This window comes from Budorcas taxicolor, chromosome 3 (assembly GCF_023091745.1).
Source record: "Budorcas taxicolor isolate Tak-1 chromosome 3, Takin1.1, whole genome shotgun sequence".
NCBI lineage: Eukaryota > Metazoa > Chordata > Mammalia > Artiodactyla > Bovidae > Budorcas > Budorcas taxicolor.
Genome location: NC_068912.1, coordinates 80,268,377 through 80,290,170, shown reverse-complemented (window position 1 = coordinate 80,290,170; position 21,794 = coordinate 80,268,377).

Genomic DNA, 21,794 nt, shown 5'->3' with positions numbered 1-21,794 from the left:
TCCAAAATGTGCAATACATAGTGAGATGATCTAGAATCTCACATCTTGACCAACAACTTATGAACTGAACTGAAACCCAGATAGAAAAAAAAATTGGGGTCCCAGTACACACACACACGGGCTTCCCACGTGGCTCAGTGGTAAACAATCTGCCTGCCAATGCAGGAGACTCAGGCTCACTCCTCAGTCCGAGAAGATCCCATAGAGAAGGAAACAGCAACTCACTCCAATATTCTTGCCTGGAAACTCCACGGACAGAGGAGCCTGGTGGGCTACTGTCCATGGGGTCGCAAAGAGTCAGACATGACTTAGCGACGGAACAACACCCCTCCACACTCACAAACGTACACTGAAGCAGGCAACTGCAAGGTTTCATGAAGCAATATTACTTTACCACAGCTATGCACTGTTATTTTCTATATTGTTTTATATTTATTGATTTAAAAAATTTTTTAAAGAATTTTTAAAGATTATTTTAAAAGTCTGTATTGAATTTGTTACAACATTGTTTGTTATGTGCTTTTTGGCCTCGAGGCATGTGGGACCTTAGCTCTCTGACCAGGGATCAAACTTGTATCCGCTGCACTGGAAGGCAAAGTATTAACCACTGAACAACTAGGGAAGTCCCTCGTTTTATTTTTTAAATGCTGGTCAGCACACATTTAATTGATTTCAAACCCAAGGTGTTTGAAAAATGGTGGAGCAAATGAGCTCCTGGGTTCCTGTCCCCGACAGTACCCTGACTGGACTGACTAGGAAGTAGGTCCCTGTCAGTCTACGACTTGGTCTCCAGGTAGGATGGGTGTGATTAAAGCCAGGTGCATCTTCAAGTTTTTATTTTTGTTTATTAAGCCAGCTGGTTCTGCAGAGATATTCTTAGTCAATCTATCAGGCACAAAGAAGGTCAAAGATGTGGACTCATACCACTGGGTAATTACTTAACATACTGGTAACACTGACTTAACTTCCATCTACCCTCATGCACGGCACCTTCAGGCAAATGTGCTAGGAGGTGAGTTACCCAGACATGTCCTTACTGGATTCAGCTTTTTGGAGAAGAGAGAGGAGACAGTAGTGGGAGCCAACAGGCTGTTGGAAGTTAGGACTGAACTAATATTTCCAACTCCTTCAACATGGTAGAAGTGGCAGTGAGGGGGCTTATTAGGGAAACAAATATCAACATGCAAACTTCTATCTAAAGGGGCACTTCATAGCCCTTTCATCCTTTTAATGAATAATTTTAAATGTTTTGATTTTCAAATCGGTGAATAAAACATGAAACTTTTATGTCCAGTATCTTCCACTTTTGTGCTCTGAAAACCTCCCCCTTCCTTGCGAGTAGTAAGGGCCTTAAATTAACCTCTTACCAAGTTGAGCCACCAAGCATTTCACTTTGATGAAGATTTTAATTCCATATTCAGTACAAAGCTCTGTACTTTCTCCAGCTAAGGGGAGGCCTAAAGCTCCAGGGGGTGGGGTGGAGGAGTCAGGTGGTCTCTTCCTCATCCCCCTACCTTCCCATGCCCCCGCCTAACCTCTTCTCGAGGTTCCTTTCTTGGTTGGTTCCTTTCACGACTCCTGACAGTGAACCTGAGAGCAGGTTCTGCTCAAATGACATCTTTCCAATAAGCTCTGCATCAAATGGGGCTCAGAAGTTTCAGAAAGGGTTCCCACATGGACCACACCACCTTGCTGGGGGTGGGTTTTCTGACTGGCCAGAGGCTTATCCTTTGGGATGCCATCCACAGCCTGGCTCACACCTGGGATCCACTCATAGGACGTGGGGGCGGCTCTCCTGCAGGGCACTAGCCAGAAGACGTTAAGTCCCAAGCTGCCTTCTTTTTTTTTGGTGGCACTGATTTTCACCGCAGTGTGAGGGCCTTCTCTAGTTGCAGCACGCAGGCTTCTCTAGTTATGGTGCTCAGGGTTAGTTGCCCCACAGATGTGGGAGCCTAGTTCCCTGACAAGGGACTGAAACCCACATCCTTTGCATTGAAAGGCAGATTCTTAACCACTGCATCACCAGAGAAGTCTTCTAAGCCACAACAGACTCACATGCATTGATCATGGAGTCCAAGAGATTCACATCCTTGTCCCACCCAGTTTGCATCTCCTTTCCTCCTCCTCCCCCCACCCCTTTTCTTAGCTTTGCAGAGTCTGGGTGTGGGGAGCTCTTTATGGCACAGCTGGTGGCTCACCAACTTTCAGACAAAAGATGAGCTCCAAGGGCAACTCTGCTCTCTGAACAAGGTTCTCTCCCACTCCTCTTTTCATAGGGCTGGGTGTGAGCGATCAGGGCCATCTGAGAGCCGCTTCTAATGGCACCTTTCGAAAAAGTTTTACAGAAAAACGCTTGTCACAGAGCTGCAGTTCTCTGTTCACAGAAAAGTGGGGATTTTAAACACCTTTTTAGCTGTGGACTCTTCTCACACACTCTTAGAAAACAGGAAGGACCCCACCTGGCAAATCATACCACGTTAGGTTTCTACTGAGTCACATAGCAGGTTCTGGGCCAGGCACTGTGAACACAGCAATAGATACAGCCATGGTCCCTGCCCTCAAGGAACTCACGATCTAATGACATTACACACACACACGTGCATTTATGTAGTTCAGCTGTAACAAGTACACTGAAACACAAAGAGTGCCACAGGACTGGACACAGATGGGACTGTCAGGAATTAACTAATCCGAGACTAAACGACAAAAGATAACCAGGTGAAGTGAATGTTAAGGGTGCCTCAGGCAGAAGGAAACGCACCACAAGTGAAAAGTAGCTTGATTCCCCGGACCAAGGATGGGCCAGTCAACTGGGTACAAGACATGGGACCAGAGAGGTGGGTGGAAACCAATTCATATATAAGGAATTCAAGCTGAGAATGTTCCAGGCACACACTCTCATACTTGGCATTCCCTTCCAATAGAAATCTTCAGTAACGGAGCATGCTAAGGCCAACAGTCTTGATTTCAACAGCATCAAGGAAGCCATTGGAGGAATTTAAAACATCATGTCATGATCAAATTTTCATTTTAAAGAGGCAATTATAGTACTCAGCCAAGAAGGTAACAGAGGCAGCCACTTTGGATGGGGGAAGGTGCTGACATATGCTGGCTTCCTTTTCAAAGGCTCATTTACTAATCTACACTCAAGCAAAGCAGATAGGATTAATACCTATTAACTTAAGTTTTCTCACAGCTTTTTGTTCTAGATTCCTACCCCCTCCTCTACCACTTACTAGTTTTGTGTGCTGAAGATCTTCTGTGAGCTTCCTCAGGTTCTTCAAATATGAAATGTGGAGAACCCTTTTACCTTGAAGATTTGAATTCAGATGAAACTGGAGCCTTGGTATATGCACATTCAACACATACTGACTCATCTCAAGCAAATAATCCTGACCACTTTAAAAAAAGGAAGTCCTCTTCTAGCCTATTAGACCTAATTACTTATACAAAGTTCTATATATATATAAACCAGGCAAGACTGCTTAAAATGCATTTACTAAAACGTGGTAAATTTTATAGTATTAATTTTACAGGAACCAGTGAATGATAAAAAATGGGGAAGATTTATGTTGACACAATTCTATACACTATGTAGTAGACATTTTAATTAGATGCCCATGATGCCCTCCCCATATAAAGGGTGTTTATATTCCCAATGACGTAACTCCCCAGAAATCTGGTCTATCAATCTAACTTTGAGAATGTCTGCCTTCCCAGAGGATCTAAACCTCTGTACTAAAAATACTGCAGTAGCTGGCAAGGTGTCAGCAATGTACCCCTGCATCTGTCTGATGCGGAAGACAGCCACTGAGAGCAGACCACAGGTAGACGTGGCAGGTGGTTACAGCATTCCTTTCTGTGGAACCCTGGGGCTTGGGGCTTCCCTGGTAGCTCAGATGGTGAAGAATCTGCCTGCAATGTAGCAGACCCTGGTTCAATTCCTGGGTCGGGAAGATCCACTGGGGAAGGGATAGGCTACTCACTCCAGTATTCTTGGGCTTCCCTTGTGGCTCAACTGGTAAAAGAATCTGCCTGAAATGTGGGAGACTTAGGTTTGATCCCCTGGGAAGATCCCCTGGAGAAGGGAAAGGCTACCCTCTCCAGTATTCTGGCCTGGAGAATTCCATGGACTATACAGTCCATGGGGTTGCAAAGAGTCGGACACGACTGAGCGACTTTCACTTTCTTTTCTGTGGAACCCAGTTGTGGCCTCTAAATTCTTCTCAGCAAAGTGTTCTAGACAGTACCCCCACTGACCCTAAGATATCCCTGGTCCAAAGATACTGAAAGTGGGGGAAAAAAAGCAAGCAATGAGAGTCTAAGTAATATGTCTGTAATTTTATTTACAGAGACTTGCAGAAAATGACAATGAATTTCTCACCACATTGGAACTGTCCTCTACAGCTTCCCACTTTTCAGCATCACTATCCATCTCCTCATGAAAAATAAAAATACAGTAATAGTCCAAATGCATAAAACAAGGTATCATCAGCGTACTTTAATCCATTTCAATTATGTGAATTGTTTCAACATATATTACATTAGGGGCATTCATTACAATACAAACCCCCTTCAACGAATTTAAGTATAAGGAACTCCAGTGGAGAACGTTCCAGGAACACACACTCATACTTGGCACTCCCTCCCAATAGGAATCTTCATATCATGTTTTGAATATGGAAGAATAAAACAAAGTGGTTTTTGATGTCTCTATTACTCTTGTTCATGCTGAATGAAAAACCTGTGTAGTAAAAGACTCTTAACCGGTAATGGTGAAAATCAACTCTTTGGTGAGGATTAATTGTAAATATGAAAGCAGTGTTAGAAGGAAGCAATTTTTAGGGGGGGAAAAAACTCTGCATGAAGTATAACACAAGAATCTTGCTGCCTCAATAAACAATTGATTTGGAAGAAGTCAGTTTAATAATAGTACAACAAATGTGTGGTGCCTTTAGTTAGTTGGTTGGTTATTCAGAGAAGCTCAGAATGTATTATATGAGGCACAGCAAAACATCTGAAATTGCCATGGCAGAGATAAGAACTAACTTTCTGCTCCAACTTTAGATGATATAATCAAGGGTTGGGATCTACACAGGATCTGGTGGAGGCCATTCTTACCATCGAAATGTGATTTGCAGAGCATGAATCCAAGCAAGAGCTTTGTGAGGCTGTGGATACAGTCCACAAATGATGCCTTTTACTGAGGGCTAATAACACACGCAATCACTTAGATAAGGGTTTTATTGTCTACTTTTAGTCTCTTATTATTTTACTTCTCTTACTTTCAAATTTAAACACATAGTAACAAACAGGAAAAATATTTCATGATGGAAAACAAGCTATAGAATGCTCCTTTTAATCAGGCTAGGAAGAGCTGAGTGACAAGTCCAGTTAGGAAGTTTATTAAAACTTTATTTTAAAATATTAACTCTATTCTTTTCAGACACTACTTCTACATTTTGAGAATAAGATATAATGCCTAAATGTTGCTTTGGTCATCAAAATAATCACACACACACACACACAAAATGCATACAATACAAACTATAAACACACACATAAAATTTCATCTTTACCATGACTCCAAAGCAGCAGACAACGGAGGCAACTGGAGCATGGAAAGGTCCGGTGAATGCCACTGCGGGGCATATACCTGGAGGAAACCAGACTTTAGCGAGACACATGTACCCGTGTTCACTGCAGCACTATTTACAACAGCTAGGACATGGAAGCAACCTGGATGTCTGTTGGCAGATGAATGGATAGGTTGTGGTACATATACACAAGGGAACATCACTCAGTTATAAAACGGAACGCATCTGAGTCAGTTCTAATGAGGTAGATGAACCTGAAGCCTATTATGCAGAGTGAAGTAGGTCAGAAAGATAAATACTGTATATTAATGCATATGTATGGAATTTAGAAAGACGGTACTGGTGATCCTACGTGTAGGGCAATAAAGGAGAGACAGATGTAGAGAACAGACTTTAGGACTCAGTGGGAGAAGGTGAGGGTGGGATGAGAGAATAGCATTGAAACATGTACATTAACATATGTAACATACGTGACCAGTGCAAGTTTGATGCATGAAGCAAGGTACCCAAAGCTGGTGGTCTGGGACAACCCAGAGGGATGGAGTGGGGAGGGAACTGGAAGGGGTTCAGGATTGGGGGGGGCTGGCGGTGACACATGTACACCTACGACCAATTCATGTTGATGTATGGCAAAAACCGTCACGATATTATAAAGCAATTATCCTCCTATAATTAATTTTTTAAAAGTGATCTGGAAGAAGACAGTGACAATGGTTCTATGAATTTATGAATATACTAAAAACCACTTCATTGTATACTTTAAAATGGTGGATTTTATGGCATATGAATTTCGTTTCAATAAGTATATTTTAAAAGTAAAAAAGAGAAAAAAAAGAAAAGGTCTGGTGAGTTGCCCAATTTCACCAGAAAAGACATAAAAGCCAGCAAGAGGCACCCTCATCTGCCTTCTTGCTGAGGCCTTTTTCTCACTCTGCTTTCAGCACTGTTATCATCCTTCCTTTTCTTTATATCTTACAAAATTTTAAAGCTATGCTATGTCAGAAACTCTGGAAATATGTCGAACAGTCTACAGATTAGAGAACTTTAAATGCATAAAGACATGGGAATTACATTTTAATCGCTGATTTGAAACAGCAATTATCTTCACACTGAAAACTGTCTAAAGAAGAAAGCAACCAACTCAGTCCTGTCATTGGCTGCAAGTGCTATTACGTAGGCTTTTTTTTTTTTGGTGGTGGTAAAACGGACATAAAATTTAGCATTTTAGCCATCTTTAAGTGTTCAGTTCTGCAGTATTAATAAGCGCATTCACATTGCACAACCACCTCCATTCATCTCAGAATTTCCTCATTTTCCCCAGTAACTCCAGTAAACATAAATTTCCCATTTGCCCCTTCCTGCAGCCCCAGGCAACCATCATTTCTCTGGCTTTATGAATCTGACTGCTCTAGGAATCTCACATAAGAAGAGTCATACCCTATTTGTCCTTTTGGGTCTGGCTCATTTCACGTAGCCACCATCGAGGTTCACCCATGTTGTGTCAGAACCTCTTTCCATAGTAACACTGAGTAATATTCTGTTGTACATATACACATTTTACTTATCCATATGTTCGTCAACAAACACTTGAGTTGCTTCTACCTTTTGGCTACTGTGAATGCTGCTGTGAACACAGGTGCAAAAACGTCTGATTCTGTTCATTTGGGTGCATAACTGGAAGTAGAAATGCTGCATCATACGGTGTTTCTATGTGTAATTACAGGGTTCCCATTCTCACACACCTCAACTGAAGAATACAACGAAAACACCAACCAAACACACTTAGTACGTATGTGTTTAAATAAAGCAGCAGAAAAACACCATCAGATTTCTCTTGCATTACTTCTCACCTAACCTGTTGGGAACACCCTACATCTATGAACTGCCCCTAAATGCCAAGGACTTCTCGGGTTGGCCCTCTGTAGTTCACATCTCAGGCTGAGCTCAGGCTTTCCTGTTGACAGGAAATAGGATCCAGTAAGGTTCAGTCTGTAGAAATGCAGGAGTGATTCCAAACTACACCCAACACTGAGCTCTGTAACAGCCCACGGGTGTGGATCCTGGGGTCAAAGTCCGCTAAGCATAAAATCTGAATTTTTCTAAAACCAGTAATGGGAAAACAGAAGATCAAGGAAGGTGGTGAAACCCCCACTAAGGCCAATGATTGCACAACACATCACTCCCTGAAGCATTTTTTTCCACCTGCTATAACACTAAAAATTAGGAGTGCTTTGTTGAGAATTCACCAATCCCAGAACTTTCCTTTCTTAGAAGTTCTCCCAGGGTTTCTGTCAGAAATTCCTTTTCTGTTTAAGGGAGCAGGACACTCCAAGGAATTTCAGAACTGGTAGTATAACACACAATCAGGCAGAACCGTCCCTCCCTGTAACTAATCAAAACCGCAGTCAGTGTGCAGTCTGAAGAAACCCTGAGTGTATGCAGACATGTGGAGGTCGTGGGTCATGCGGTGGTCAGTGCCACATGGAAAGCAATTCAGGGTCAATCAGGTGTGGCTCAAGGGGTTCCTGCAAGAACAGCACCTTTGGGGTGGGGAAGAGGAGGGTCAGAGGACTGTGTGGACCAGCAAAGGAGCATGGTGACCAGGAATGTCTGACTACCGGATGCGCAGGAAATGGAAGCTCTTAGTCACCTTTCTTCTGGACTCTGTCCCACTGAAGGACTTGATAATAAAACAGGCTTAAGACATCAACTTGGCTATGCTGCATACTGGGTAGTTTCTGTACATTAAAGGGTCACATATATAATTTTTCCTTCCCTGGCTCTTCTTGACCTGCGGTGGCAGGTCTTAACCTCAGCAGACTGTATTCTCTCTTTGCCCACTGCTTTGGTTTCTATACTAGTCAGTTATCCACGGAGTGGGAAGGTATACAGGTGCAGACGTGAGCCTAGGAAGATACTAAGAGGTTTCTGTTTAGGGCACTGAGGCTAAACTACATGAAATTACCTGAGCCTTGCAACAGACTATGATGGAACACATAATCAGGTCAGGTACTCTGATCCTTGTCTGCTGCTGTTCCACGTGTACAGCTTCCTTGGGAGTCTTCAGAGAGGAGGGATACGGGGAAATATGGCTTCTCCAATAACCCCACCTCTAACTCCAGAAGTACTCAAGGATCCAGGCTGAAGATGTGTGCTCTGTTAAATTTCCTAGTCTTTTGTGCACACCCGATGCTGGGCTGATATTCAGACCTTCACAGCCCTGAAACTGACATATTCTAGATGACACTGCAGAGTACTCCTTAATTATTTGGTATAAGTAAAATTATTTACATTTTATTTTCACGTAAAGATGACAGCAGAGGCTTCCCAGGTGGCTCAGTGGTAAAGAATCCACCTGCCAATACAAGATATTGGCAGGAGACAGGAGTTTGATCCCTGGGTCAGGAAGATTCCTCTAGAATAGGAAATGGCAACTCCAGTACTTTTGCCTGGAAAATTCCATGGTCAGAGGAGCCCGGCGGGCTACAGTCCAAAGGGTCGCAGAGTCAGGCGTGACTGAGCACAGATGCCCACAGATGCAAAGGTGGCAGCAGCAAGAACACGGGCGTTCAACGGGGATTTTTTGAATTAGACTAGATCTTAAAAATTCCTTAAAGACAAAGATGGAATTTTATTCATGCTAAAATGTGAACACTGTTCAACGTGTAGGACTTTTTTCTCCCTGTTTAAGCTGAATTTCATTTTGAACATCCAATACTGATGATATCAAGCTATTTTAATTAGTAACTTTTTGTCTATAAAAGTGGCACAAATGTCTCCGAATATCACTCCAGAGATAGTAATCCACACTCAGCACTTACCTAGCATCAGTCTCTCAAATGTTCCACAGATCTTAATAACACGTCCAATCAGTACCACAGGACAGACTACTTCCCAACTCCTCCTTAGCCTCGTATCACGAAACAAGGCAAAGAGAGATGGAATAACATTCCCTGGCTCTAGGGAAGGAAGAAAGCAGGGACAGGGTAAGCGGGCTTCTGGGTCCCGCCACTGTTTCACACGCCATCCTTTGTCTTCTGTCCTCCTTCCCAGGCACGGCGCGGCTCTTCTGATGGAAGGCAAGATGGCTGCCATCCTTCAGTTATCACAGTACTGTACCTTTAGAATGGACAGCATCAGCACTGTGATAACTGAGCCAGGGCAGCCTGTCAGTCACTGTGTCGGCCGGCAGCATCCTTTCCGGGTGGCTGCAGGACTCCCTCTGAAGGCTCCCCAGGAAGTGAAGGACTAAAAGATCCCCTTCTGGAAGGTGGGGAAGCAGAAGAAAAAATAGGGTCACAGCCCAGTAACTGGTGAGGCTGAAATAGTAAAAGGGCCGGCTGAATTATATTAAGATGAATGATGAACATGTGATTTATACATTATTAATGATGAACCACCACGAATACATCAAACATGCTTTCTGGCTCTATTGGACAGCGTTACCTCTACTGAGCATGGATTCCCCGATTCTATCTTTCTGACCTCAATCATTCATGCAATAAATACTTATTGAAGGTCTACTATGTTTCCAGACATCTTCTGGATGTCCAGGAATTGAAGGTAAATAAGAAACAGTCCTTACCCTCAAAGTGCTCATAATCCAACATGGCAATAATACTTCACATCTATCAAACATGCAATGATTTTCTATGTGCATTCTGCTTTGGTCTTCACAAGAACCCTATGGGATTGTCAATGAATCACTCATTAATTCATCACAAAAGGATTCTGGAATAGGTTAGACATCATTAGCCCATTTTACAGAAAGAGAATAAAAACCTAAGAGAGGTTAAGGACTTCCCTAGCAGTCAAGTAGTTAAGAATCGGCACTTTCACTGCAGAGAGCACAGGTTCGATCCTTGGTCAGGAAATTTAAGATCTCACATGCTGTGCAGGAAAGCCAAAAAAGAAGAGAAAAAAAAAAAACGAAAACTGAAGAGAGGTTAGGTGATTTACCTGATCACACCACTGGTTACACTGAACCTGAGTTCAAATCCATGTCAAACGATGGAACCTAGTGCTTTTTTCTCTGCCCTAACCCAGCCATTCAACTCCATCAAGTGGTTGTTCAGTTTACACAATTTACACAAGCAGAAAGATTCTGAAAACATCTACTTTCAGGTTAAAATTTTTAGTTTTCTCAGTGTCTCAGGTCATGAAGCAGGAGCTTGTGGGAGTTTATGATTTAAGAAGAAATACACATCAGGCCCCCCCCCCCCCCAAAAAAAAGACTTCTATTGTTCTTGCTTTGAGAGCTAAGAATGTACTTAAATTGATGACACTAATGATGATTACACATTTATATCACACCTACGGGGTGTTTTTCACTATAGTTAATGTCAATTCTACAGTTACGGTGAAAGACTGTTAACATCTTTTGGAATGCCTTCTAAAAAAATCAACATATACACATCACTTGCTTTGAAACTACCTGTTACCTTTAAGATGTACCCTGAAGTCATCTTCAGGGATGATGTACTTTTAATAAAAAGTACAAAAAGATTCTGAAACTGGAATTCAAGCTTCAGAATAGTCAACTTATTAAAGCCATGATTCACTCATTTTTTTTCCATGTCAGTCATTAAGTTCTCAAGTTATTTCACCATGAGTGGAACTTGCCAGATATTTGAAAATTAATTGTGTTTTCAATTAGGCATTTGCTCGGTTTCAAAGACTCCATTATATGCAAATTAGATATCAGCACAGTACTTCAAATAAGAGATGAATCAACTCTTTAGATCAGCAGAGGTCAGAAAACAGTAGAGTACAGTAAGCCAGCTCAACTGTTAATTTTATACACTATGAAACTGACTATATCTTCAGAAAAGGAATATCCAATAAAATAATCCACCTGCATACAAATTAAAACAACTCTCTAAAGTGCAGAAATATCTAAAAGTTAAAGAAGTCATTGCCTAGGTCTTCGCCAACTGACGCAATACAGAGTTGAAACAGGAGAGGGCAATGAAGATTAAAAAAAAACAACCTGGATTCCCTTAACCTAAGGTTACTGGAAATAGTTGCACATTTTCACCCAAATTATAAACATCTGTTACATAAACAAAGATATTGTGATTCTTTGAGAATAAAATTTTAAGATAGCTGATACATCAAAGAAGATAAAAAGATTACCACCTAACATTTCCCAGCCACAGTTCTGGTGCTGTCCGCTTTGGAAAACATGAATGCTTCCTCTGAGATACTGGAGGGTAGGTAAAGATGGGAACAAATAAATAACTCTGATATACTTAGTAGTTATTGGACCATTCTTTGCATACACTGAGTGGTAGTGCAATTGAACGTCTAAATATGAAGTCAACAAGTATGAACACAAAAGTCTATAATATACTGCAAAGTTGAAATTCACCCTATTAGTCATGACCAAAAATTAGACAACTAAAGATTTTTAGTGCAAAAAGTAAAGAGTATTTCCTCTATTTCCTCATTTTTCCTCTCATTTCTTTTTCACCTAAATTGTGTGGAAGGGGCAGGGATACAGCAGAGAGCCAAGTGATCAAATAATAATAAAAAGCAAACTACCATTATAGTGTGAATCATTAAATTAATATTTTCTCAGAATAATTCTAAAGCAGTTTCAAGGACGCAAAAGTATGAGTTTTCAAAATTATATTTTATAAATACTAGTAAACACTTTAAATGTTTTATTTCTCTTGGAAGTTATTTCTTCTACATGTGCACCAAAAACATTTGTCAATAGACACTTCTTTAAAAAAACTGAATTATTTTAATTTTAAAACAAGTGACGGCAGGTGCTCATGTTACAGTACAAAAGTATACTGCACAGTAAGAGGGAGAAAGGAAGAGTAAAATGCTTTCCCCCAAAGATCAACCTGGTTTTAAACTCAGTTCTTCTATGATGAAAAATGATACAACTGAGAATAATTTCTTCATGATGCATGCACCATCATCATCTAGAAAGTACTACTGGCAAACTGGTATACTAAAAATGTGGTTTTAGACCTTGTGGAACACAAAAAATATGTCATGTCTCACATCAACAGAATGAAAATGAAAACACAATGATTTTGAACTTTTAAGTATCTGATTATATATACCATGAAATGAGCTGCTGGCATGCAAAATATTTGACAATACTTAAAAACTAAAATAGTTCAAATAGTTACTTAATTTAAATCCACCCGTCTTTTACTGAAGTGTGATTGTTTTCCTTCCCCAACTTGAAAACTACCATCCAACTTGGTGACATTACAAAATGTGCAAATTTGACCCAACTGTCAAGATGTAAAAATGCACTGTCAACAGAAGATGCCAAATGTCAACTACTGCTTTGTCTGGAGGACAGAGAACGTATATTTGTGTTTCATGGCAAAGCTTTGCTGTTAAAAGCGTTTAAAAACTAACTGGTGTCAAGATTAGTAGGAAACCTGGATTGAGGAGGCTACATATTTTTCTTTCTTTCTTTAGGAGAAATAAATCAGCTAAAACGTCAAGGAAAAGCCAAGGACAATTGCCTGGTGCCAAGTCAGCCCCAATTCTCACAGAGAAGCATTAACAGGGACTAATTACAGAGGGGGTGACATTGCTTTACCCATTCCAAGCACTGGACTCCAAACGGTCACGCTCCATAACAGCAGCAGGTCACGTAGAAAAAAGCTAACACAGAAGGTCTATATTCGGTAATGTTGAGACAGAAAGAGGAATGAAGTGATGGGGATTTCAGCCCCCAAAGCTCCAGGAGACTAAGAATCTATAAGCAGCTGGACCATCCTGCTTAATGTTTGATAGAATATAGTATTCTATTTTATGGGACTTTCTCCTTTACACAGGTATTCAGCATACACACTTGTAGTCCAGCTGTCAACTTAATTCACTTTTGGACTTTGCTTGAGAGTCAATTTTTGCCCCAGATTTTGGATTTCACAGTCTGCTCACAAGTCAGCTTTACTTCATTTCACCTTTGTTACCATATTCTTTTAGAATAACCAGTTAGAAATATACCAGCTAACTTCAACTTGATCCACCCCTAGCTAACCATCTCTAAAAACTCTGGTCATCTTCTATCAATCTGTGATTTCCTCAGCACTGCATTTAGCAACGCTGGGTCTTACTTCTCAAATTCCCGTAACTGACAGCTGAAGGGGGGCCATACCAAAGGCATGCACTGACCTCCACTTCTAGAGCCTTGGGCTGGTGCAAAAACACAAGCACAGTCCTCTCTTCTGCAGAGTGCACCACTCAGGGCTCCTATTCCTACATCTGGAAAAGGAACACATTTCTACTTGTTACACATGGAAAAGGAACACGTTTCTACTTGTAACACAGGGGTACTTAACTCATCATGACATGCTGGATCTTAAACTGTGATTTACTGTGGTTCTGTTTACATTTGATTTCCTCAAGTCTACAGTCTTGTTCCTGAAGTCAGAGACTGTTCTCTTTATGTCCCTTCACAAAATTAATCACAGTCCTTCCCACAAAGTGCAAGCTCAACAAATACTTGACTGATTCACGGACAAACTTCTTCATTTCTCAGGGATTCTCTAAATAGGTTATCAACAAAAGTATATACTGAACTCCTCGGTCTGTATGTCAACAGGCAAGGTACTTGATAGTTTGTCATCTGTAAAATGAGGGGATAGTACTAAACGCCCAAGTCCCTTCCAATGTCTTTACTGAACCTCAATAGATAAAACCAAACTCCAAAGATATCAACATTCCATTCAGGTCAACATTATACTTTTTTTGAGAAAAGGGATCAGCAACTTTGTGAGCTTGATTCCCACCAGTGGAGCTATGATGTGCGGGCAGAAAGTGAAAGCAGAGAAAGAGAAAATTTTTAAAAAGCGCATGGTATCACTAAGATGTCACCAGGTGTCACAACTGTAGCATCAAGTGCCACACACTCTTCCCTGGTATAGTTTCGTATCCCCAGAAACCTTTTACAAAAACAGGTCTGGCCAGATATGTGGGTCTCTGAATTTTCTCACGATACCTAGCCCTTCCAATACCCTGGACATTTTTACCGACCTTCCTGAGGGAGGCATGCCTCCTGCAGAGAAACCTGCAGGGCTGTCACTATTATACTGTACTTGTACTGTGTAATACTTTCTTGTACTGTAATAGTAACTCTTGGGGGTCCCCAAATCCACATGGAAAATGGCATGGCAAAGTAAATGGCTGACAAACATGAAATAACTGTATTTCCTGCAGTCACCTCTTTGGAAATTAAACCTAAGAAAAAAAGGATTGATATCATGGACCAGTGCTGTCCCAGATAAGCAAAAAGCAAGCCATGTTTGCAATCTTAGATACTCCAGTAGTCACATTTAAAAATAAAATAAAATAAAATATAAACTGGTTAAATGACATTAACAACATATTCTCTTAACACACCCAAAATATGTTCATTGGAACATGTAATCGATATAAACATTATTAATGAGACATTTTACTTTTTTGTACTAAGTCTTTGAAATCCAGGGCATATTTGCACTTAACACATCTCAATTCAAACACTAAAATTTCATCAGAAATAATCTGTAGATTTCATAAAAGTCACAGCTTAAAAAGTAGACACATACACCCAACTTCCAAACATCATGAACTTTTCCAAAAAACTGAACACCAATTTTTAATTTAAAAATCAGTTCCTTATCACCCTACCAGATTTCAGGTGCTTGACAGCCACACGTAGCTAGTGGCTACTGCACTGACAGAGGTATAGAAGATCCTCTCACCTGGATTTTTTAAAATCAGAACCCTTCACCCAGCAAGTCACTCTACAGCACTCACTGGTTACTCAAATGATGTCAGGTATTTTCTGCCCTCCTAATCTTTAAGTTGTTAATACGTCAGTGATGATCACTTATTAAGAAGCCCTTTCTAAAGAATGAACAACTCTTTCAGCTCTGAGAATTCAGGGAAAAATAAAAATGGAAACATCATGATTCAAAGATACCAAGTTAACTTTCAAGGTTAAGGTGGAAAATCCTGCCATCATTATTTCTTTGTCCAGGATATTAGTCACCCTGTAAAAGTTACAGGCCTTGTTTATAGTAAGCCTCTCAACTTCCATACTCACCACAGCTGTCACTGCATCCTCAGACTCCTTGCCTTCAAGTGTTCCCTCCTACCCCCCACCAACCTCCTCTCTCTCCAGCAAACTCCCTGAAACACATTCTAGGAGCCCCTCTTTAATTCATTCCAAAAAGTACTTGTTACTGTTGACATACTGAAACACATGAATAATTCAATAAACGAATCTCAAACTATTCAATTAATCATTCATCGGCTTAGGTACTCAACTTATCTTGGGAAAAGCTTTTCTGAATACACATGGAAAGTATTGCCAGACCCTTCCCCAAAGGAACCAATTACAAACACCGCAGCTTTCTCTCCGCGTGTCAAAGTTCAGTGTTTCTCCTGCAGCTGACTTAAAAGTTGATCTTCTAAAAGGAGCTGGATTCCTAAGGTAGTTCTATTTTGAGCCTTCTTCCTGTTCTGAAGCTAAAGTTGGAAGGGCTTAGGTGGTGATGTCATGGAAGGGAGACTGCTGGCTTTCATTGAAGGGTCTCCTCCAGCAACTCTGGGGGATGCTCATAAACGGGACCTAAGGGAGAATGTGCACCTCTCATCGCTTTCTCCCTCTCCTTTCTGAATCCCAGCTATTCATTAGCCAGCAAGAAAACAAGTTCAAATAAGCGTGCAAACATATTTACATATTTTAATTGTTAAGCATCTCAAAAATGGAAAGACTGAGAATGAAAATGTCTCACACTAGGGAACAGGGGTGACATCTCTTTCCACACCTCCATCCCCACCTAAATATCTATCATAGGACTACAGGCAAAAATGGGGAGCAGCTGATAAGAAGAATAAATAGATTGTAAATGCAGGAGGGTTGAAGAGGAAACTGCTGTTGGGGATACTCAGGACAGAAAGAAGACCCCTGGGTCCCTTCTCTTCCACTGTTTCCTCCTCCCTTTTGGAATGGTTAGATTTAGGGCAGGGTGTGCCTTCTGCTTGGGAGGCGTATTTGGCTTCGGAGAACCAAGAGGGGCCAGGGTGGGGCCCAGAGAAAGAGAGCCAGAAACTGGTTACTCAGGCCAGATTCTGGACTAAGCTCTTAGCGAAAGAATAGAGGGGGCAGATTCCATCTTAAGACCCACTGGGGAACGAAGAACGCACACTAAGCCCAAGGAGATCACTTCTTTCTGTCTAAACCCAGCAGTTAGTTGCTGGTTGTGAGCTGCAGGTCCAGAGGCAAGAAAAAATCCCGATACATCTGTAGACAACTTGCAGGGGTGGGTGGGGGGACGGAGGTGGCCAGCGCAATCGGCAGGTGAAAGCCCGGGATTCTGGGACGGGAGGGCTGGTTAACAGCTTTGGGAAAGCTGGTCGGTTTTTCAGCCCACCTCTCCTCCAAAGCGAGGAATAAGCACAGGTGTGGTCCTTCTCCAAGAAGGTGGTAGCTGGCCTGCGGGTAGCTGAGTGAGGGAAAAGATTCCTCGGAAGGGGTAAGGCAGGGGTTACGCCCATGGGGTCAGCTACGGCCGGGAGCAGGCGATCTTCGCCAAGTCCCCTCCCCCTTCTTGAAAAGCGACCGAGACCGGCATAAATTACAGCCACGCATCCCTCCTTCCCCAATAATGCTTCTAATGAAAGGAACAGCCTCTCATGCCTACACACACAAAAAAAAAACCAACTGCAAGCTCTGGTTGATGGAAATAAACAGGTGAGCCCCAAGAGGAAGCGGGAAAAGATCGGGGATGCGAGCACGAACGTGCGGAGAAATCAAGGCTTCCGCGCCCTCCCTGCACACCCCTCCCCTCTCGCCCCGGAGAATCTGCGTGGCAGGTTGTAAGCTAAAAATGCCACTCAGACAGACCCCCCTCATCTCCCCGCCCCGCGCCCATTCTCCCTCCTACCCCAGGGTCCGGCGTCCCGGCCTCGTGGTAGCGACCGGTGCCCGCGCCGCGCGGGGCTCACCCTCGCCCCGGACCGCCGCCGCGGGGACTCCGGTCTTCCTCTCTCCTCCCTCCCTCCCTCCTCCTCCTCCTCCTCCTCCTCCTCCTCCTCCGCCTCCTCCTCGCAGACTCCTCCCGCCGGATCCTTCATGTAAACAACATCCAGGCTCTATTTACAGTCGCCGCCGGACGGCAAGGGACCCACGCCAGCTGCCTGGAAGCAGGCGGGGGTGGGGGAAAAGCGAGTGCGCAACATTTACACACACCCGCCCCGCCCCTCCGCGCCACTGCCCCGCCAGGGGGCCGGAGCGGGACACCGGGGGTCTCCCCGCGCCCTCGTTCAACCTGCGCCGCTCCTGACACCCCAGCGAGGGCCAGAGGTAAACCGCGGAAATGCCGATGGGCGAGGTCGGCCCCCCCCACCCCGCCGCCCCGCAGGGGAAGGAAAAAAACCAAAAACATCCCAACCACAACAAAACCAGCCCAGCAACACCCTCCAAGTCCGTGCGGGGTCCCAGCCCGCCCCGAGCCTCCGCCCCGGCGCCCCGCCGCCTACCCCGAGGTGGCGAGCTGCGTGCAGTCCCCCGCGGAGGCTGCAGGGCGGGCGCCGGGCAGCGGCGCGCCCTCAGCCCCAGCCGCCGCCGCCCGGCCCGCCCCCCGCGCGGCCGCCGAGCCGGCCGAGCCCCGCGGCGGCGTGTGCGTGTGAGGGTGCGCGCGTCGCGGCGGGCCTCGCCAGAACCGCTCTCCTCGCCCCGCGGCTTCCCGTGCTCTCGGGCGGGCGGGCTCGGGCGCCGCGAGACCCGGCCAGGAGCGGCCCGGCCAGCGCTCCACCGCGCCGCAGGGGCGCGCACACGGACGTAGACTCTCGGCGTACCGAGCCCCGCGCGGCCGCACGTCTCCCGCCGGCGCCCGGCTCCGCGCGCGCCCCGCCGCCCCCGCGCCCGGCACGCCGCCCCCACACCCACCTGCGCCCCTGGGGGGGTCCTGGACCCCCCCTTTCCTTTGTTCTTCCCGCTATTTGCATGAGGATTATCTAATGACGCAGCAAGGATACAACGTGCTCGCCACAACGTGACCGTCGCCATTTTTCTGTTTTTATTCTATCTCTGCCATGTGATAGATGAGGGGGGGTGGGGGTTGGAAAAGAGAGAGAGACTGGATTAAAAAAAAAAAAAAAAACTTCCGGGTCTCTTGACCGGGAAGGGAGAAAAACAAAAGGGAGACGAGACACAACTCCACGGGAAGGATGTGTGTGTGTTTGCGTGTGCACGCGTTTGAGCGCCCTTCCTTCTGCTCGGAGAAGGGAGGCTCCCGGGGCGGGCCCGGAGCATCCTCCCACCTAGGGAACCCTCTGACACCGGTTGGTCCAGATCGACCCCTCTAGCCGTGGCGGTTGCGGGTTGCGGTCTCACACCCGCAGCCAACGCTCTGCGATGCTGTCAGCTTGGTCCATTCTGGCCGCCTCCACTTGCTGGTCCACCCCTGAGCTCGCGCTCTCGCTCCCAGGCGGGTGTACCTTTCTGGGTTAGATGCAAAGAAGTCTCACTAACATTAAGGAAGAAACGATCAAATTCAAAGGCTACCGTATTTCCCAAGTTTTAAAATAGTTTGCTTCCCTACTGTTGTGCATAACAACCGCGTGGCAACACTAGGCAGAATCTAATATCAGTTCGAATCTTTCCTTCCTCTCTTTCTTTACCCTCTTTTCTCTCTCATCCCGAAGCGGAACACACCCTTGTGTGGTGTTCCGAGGGATTTGTCAGGAGGGGACCGACCTTTCCTCGTGGATTGACTTATTTAGAAAGAAGATCGTAATAAATGGTTGTTCGAGGTCAGGGAGCATTGTTTAAGAAGACGGTTGCATGGAGCGAGGTGGATTCGCGTTACACTCATGTCATTCACATTCAGAGGGCGTGATAGTTCATTCTCTCCCAAGTCTCGTGTTCACGGGCTGCTGAAAAAAAGTATTTTGGAACTCTGCCACATTTTTCAGTGAGCTATAGAATTTTGTGCTTTTGTTTACTATTGTATTTCCTTTGGCACTTTCACTTTTGTTTCTCTGGAGTTTCCTTTCTGGTTTCTCGTACTATTCGCAATTCAGAGCAGAAATGGACTAGAGCGAACTGGGTTCCTCACTTCTCAGGCAAAGACACTGAGGCTCTGAGTAGTGACGGGAGTTGCTCCAGGTCACACATTTAATTTGAATAATTGAGCCCTGCTCACCTGATGTATCTGTTAGAGGGGTGGCGATGGAGAGTGGGGGAGGGGGGAGTTAACGACGACGTGGAGCAGCAGTTCTGCTTTGTGAAATTCGTATCCTAGATATTAAAGATGGAGAACACTTACCAGATCATTCATGTCTTAGGAGTGCTGTGAACTGATTGCTTCTTCAAAACCCCTTTTCTTGTGCCTTGACTCCTGTTCATCTGTTCATTGAGGTTCTGCTTCACCTTTACATGGAGAGTTTGCTATCTCACTGAACAACCCTACATGATTGCTATGAATTCACTTTATTAGAATCACAGAGATGACCACTCCTTTGGGCACTCACTGTGTCCTTTTTATATTTATTTCATGATTCCTTTAACATTTACTGTACAGGACAGCTGATGTACTTCTCTGACCAAGAGGGTCAGGACCATGCTCCTATTATATCTCCCATGTTTAGCACCCTGTCTGGCAATGATTGAGCATATAAAGGTCTGAAGAGGATTTTTTCCATAAATACATCCTGAACATTTCTAGGAAATTCCTTCCATGTTTTTGGGGAAAGCAGAACACTGAAGGTGCTTTTTGATGCTTACACCTCCATGGACCATTTTTGGGCAGGCTTTTAATTTACAGAGCCAAGCAAATCATTTGCTATCTAAAATGTTTAATTTCGTTATTTTTAAAAATAATTTATTTATTTATTTGGCTGCACTGATTCTCTTTGCTGCTGAAGCTCTCCTCTAGGTGTGGCAAACGGGGACTTTGCTCTAGTTGTGATGTGCTGGCTTCTCACTGCAGAGCCATGGGGCTCTATGGCCCTGGGACTTAAGCAGATGCTGCATGTGGGGTCAGCAGTTGTGGCTCCCAGGCTCCAGAGCAGGGCTCAATAGATGCGGTACACAGGCTTAGGTGCTCCAAGGCATTTGGGATCTTCTCAGATCAGGGATTGTACCTGTATTGGCAGGCATGTTCATTACCACTGAGTCACCAGGGAAGCCCTCAGTTTAAAAAAAAAAAATCAACTCTTATCTCCCCTCTTTTTAAGGTATTTGGTTCCTCATCTTCAGATCCTATCCAATTAATATAATTAATTATGCCAACACTTTGAGTTTTGCTTTCATAGATTGCAAATGTTGGTGAAGTTCAACCTGATTTTACCCTGCTCAGCCTGGAATTAAATGATCAGAGGCAGCATTCTTTATGAGACTCTGATTCTTCTTGGAACCCAGTGAACTAAGTGAAGAGGCTGGGTTGAGCACACCAAAGAGGGCTGCTGGAAAGATGTCGGCACTTGGACAAAAAGTGCATATTTGCAACTTTAAAGGATTAGAGAACAGTTAGTGTATGTAATTATATTTACAGCTTGCAGGAAGGTCCAGACTGTCACAAGGAAGCTCAGACAAATCTAGACTGGTGAAGTTCCATTGCATATCTGAATATGAACTGCACGTATTCATTTGGACAAGACAGAGAAGTTGGTATTACTGACTGTAACCGCTAAAGTTCGTATGTTTGAATGGGTGCTTCTGTATTTGGAATGGCTAACCAACAAAGGCCTACTGTATAGCATATGAAACTCTGCTCAATGTTATGCAGTAGCCTGAATGGGAGGAAAGTTTGGGGGAGAACGGATACGGGTATATGTATGGCTGAATCCCTTTGCTGTTCACCTGAAACTGTCACAACATTGTTTCTCACCTATGTGTGCCTGTGTGCTCAATTGTGATCAACTCTTTGTGGCACCATGGACTGTATCTGCCAGGCTCCTCTGTCCATGGGATTTTCCACGCAAGAATACTGGAGTGGGTTACCATTTCCTCTTCCAGGAGATCTCCCCCACCTAGGGATTTAACCTGTGTCTCGGGTAGATTCTTTACATACTGGGTCACCTTAATTGGCTATGCCCCAATATAAAATGAAAAGTTTAAAAAAATAATAAAGTTTATATGTTTCATCCCAGATCATATGTGTGATAATAATTTTAAGGGCAACCGTATCAACTTCTAGCAAGGTGAAGGTGAGGCCTAATTACGTG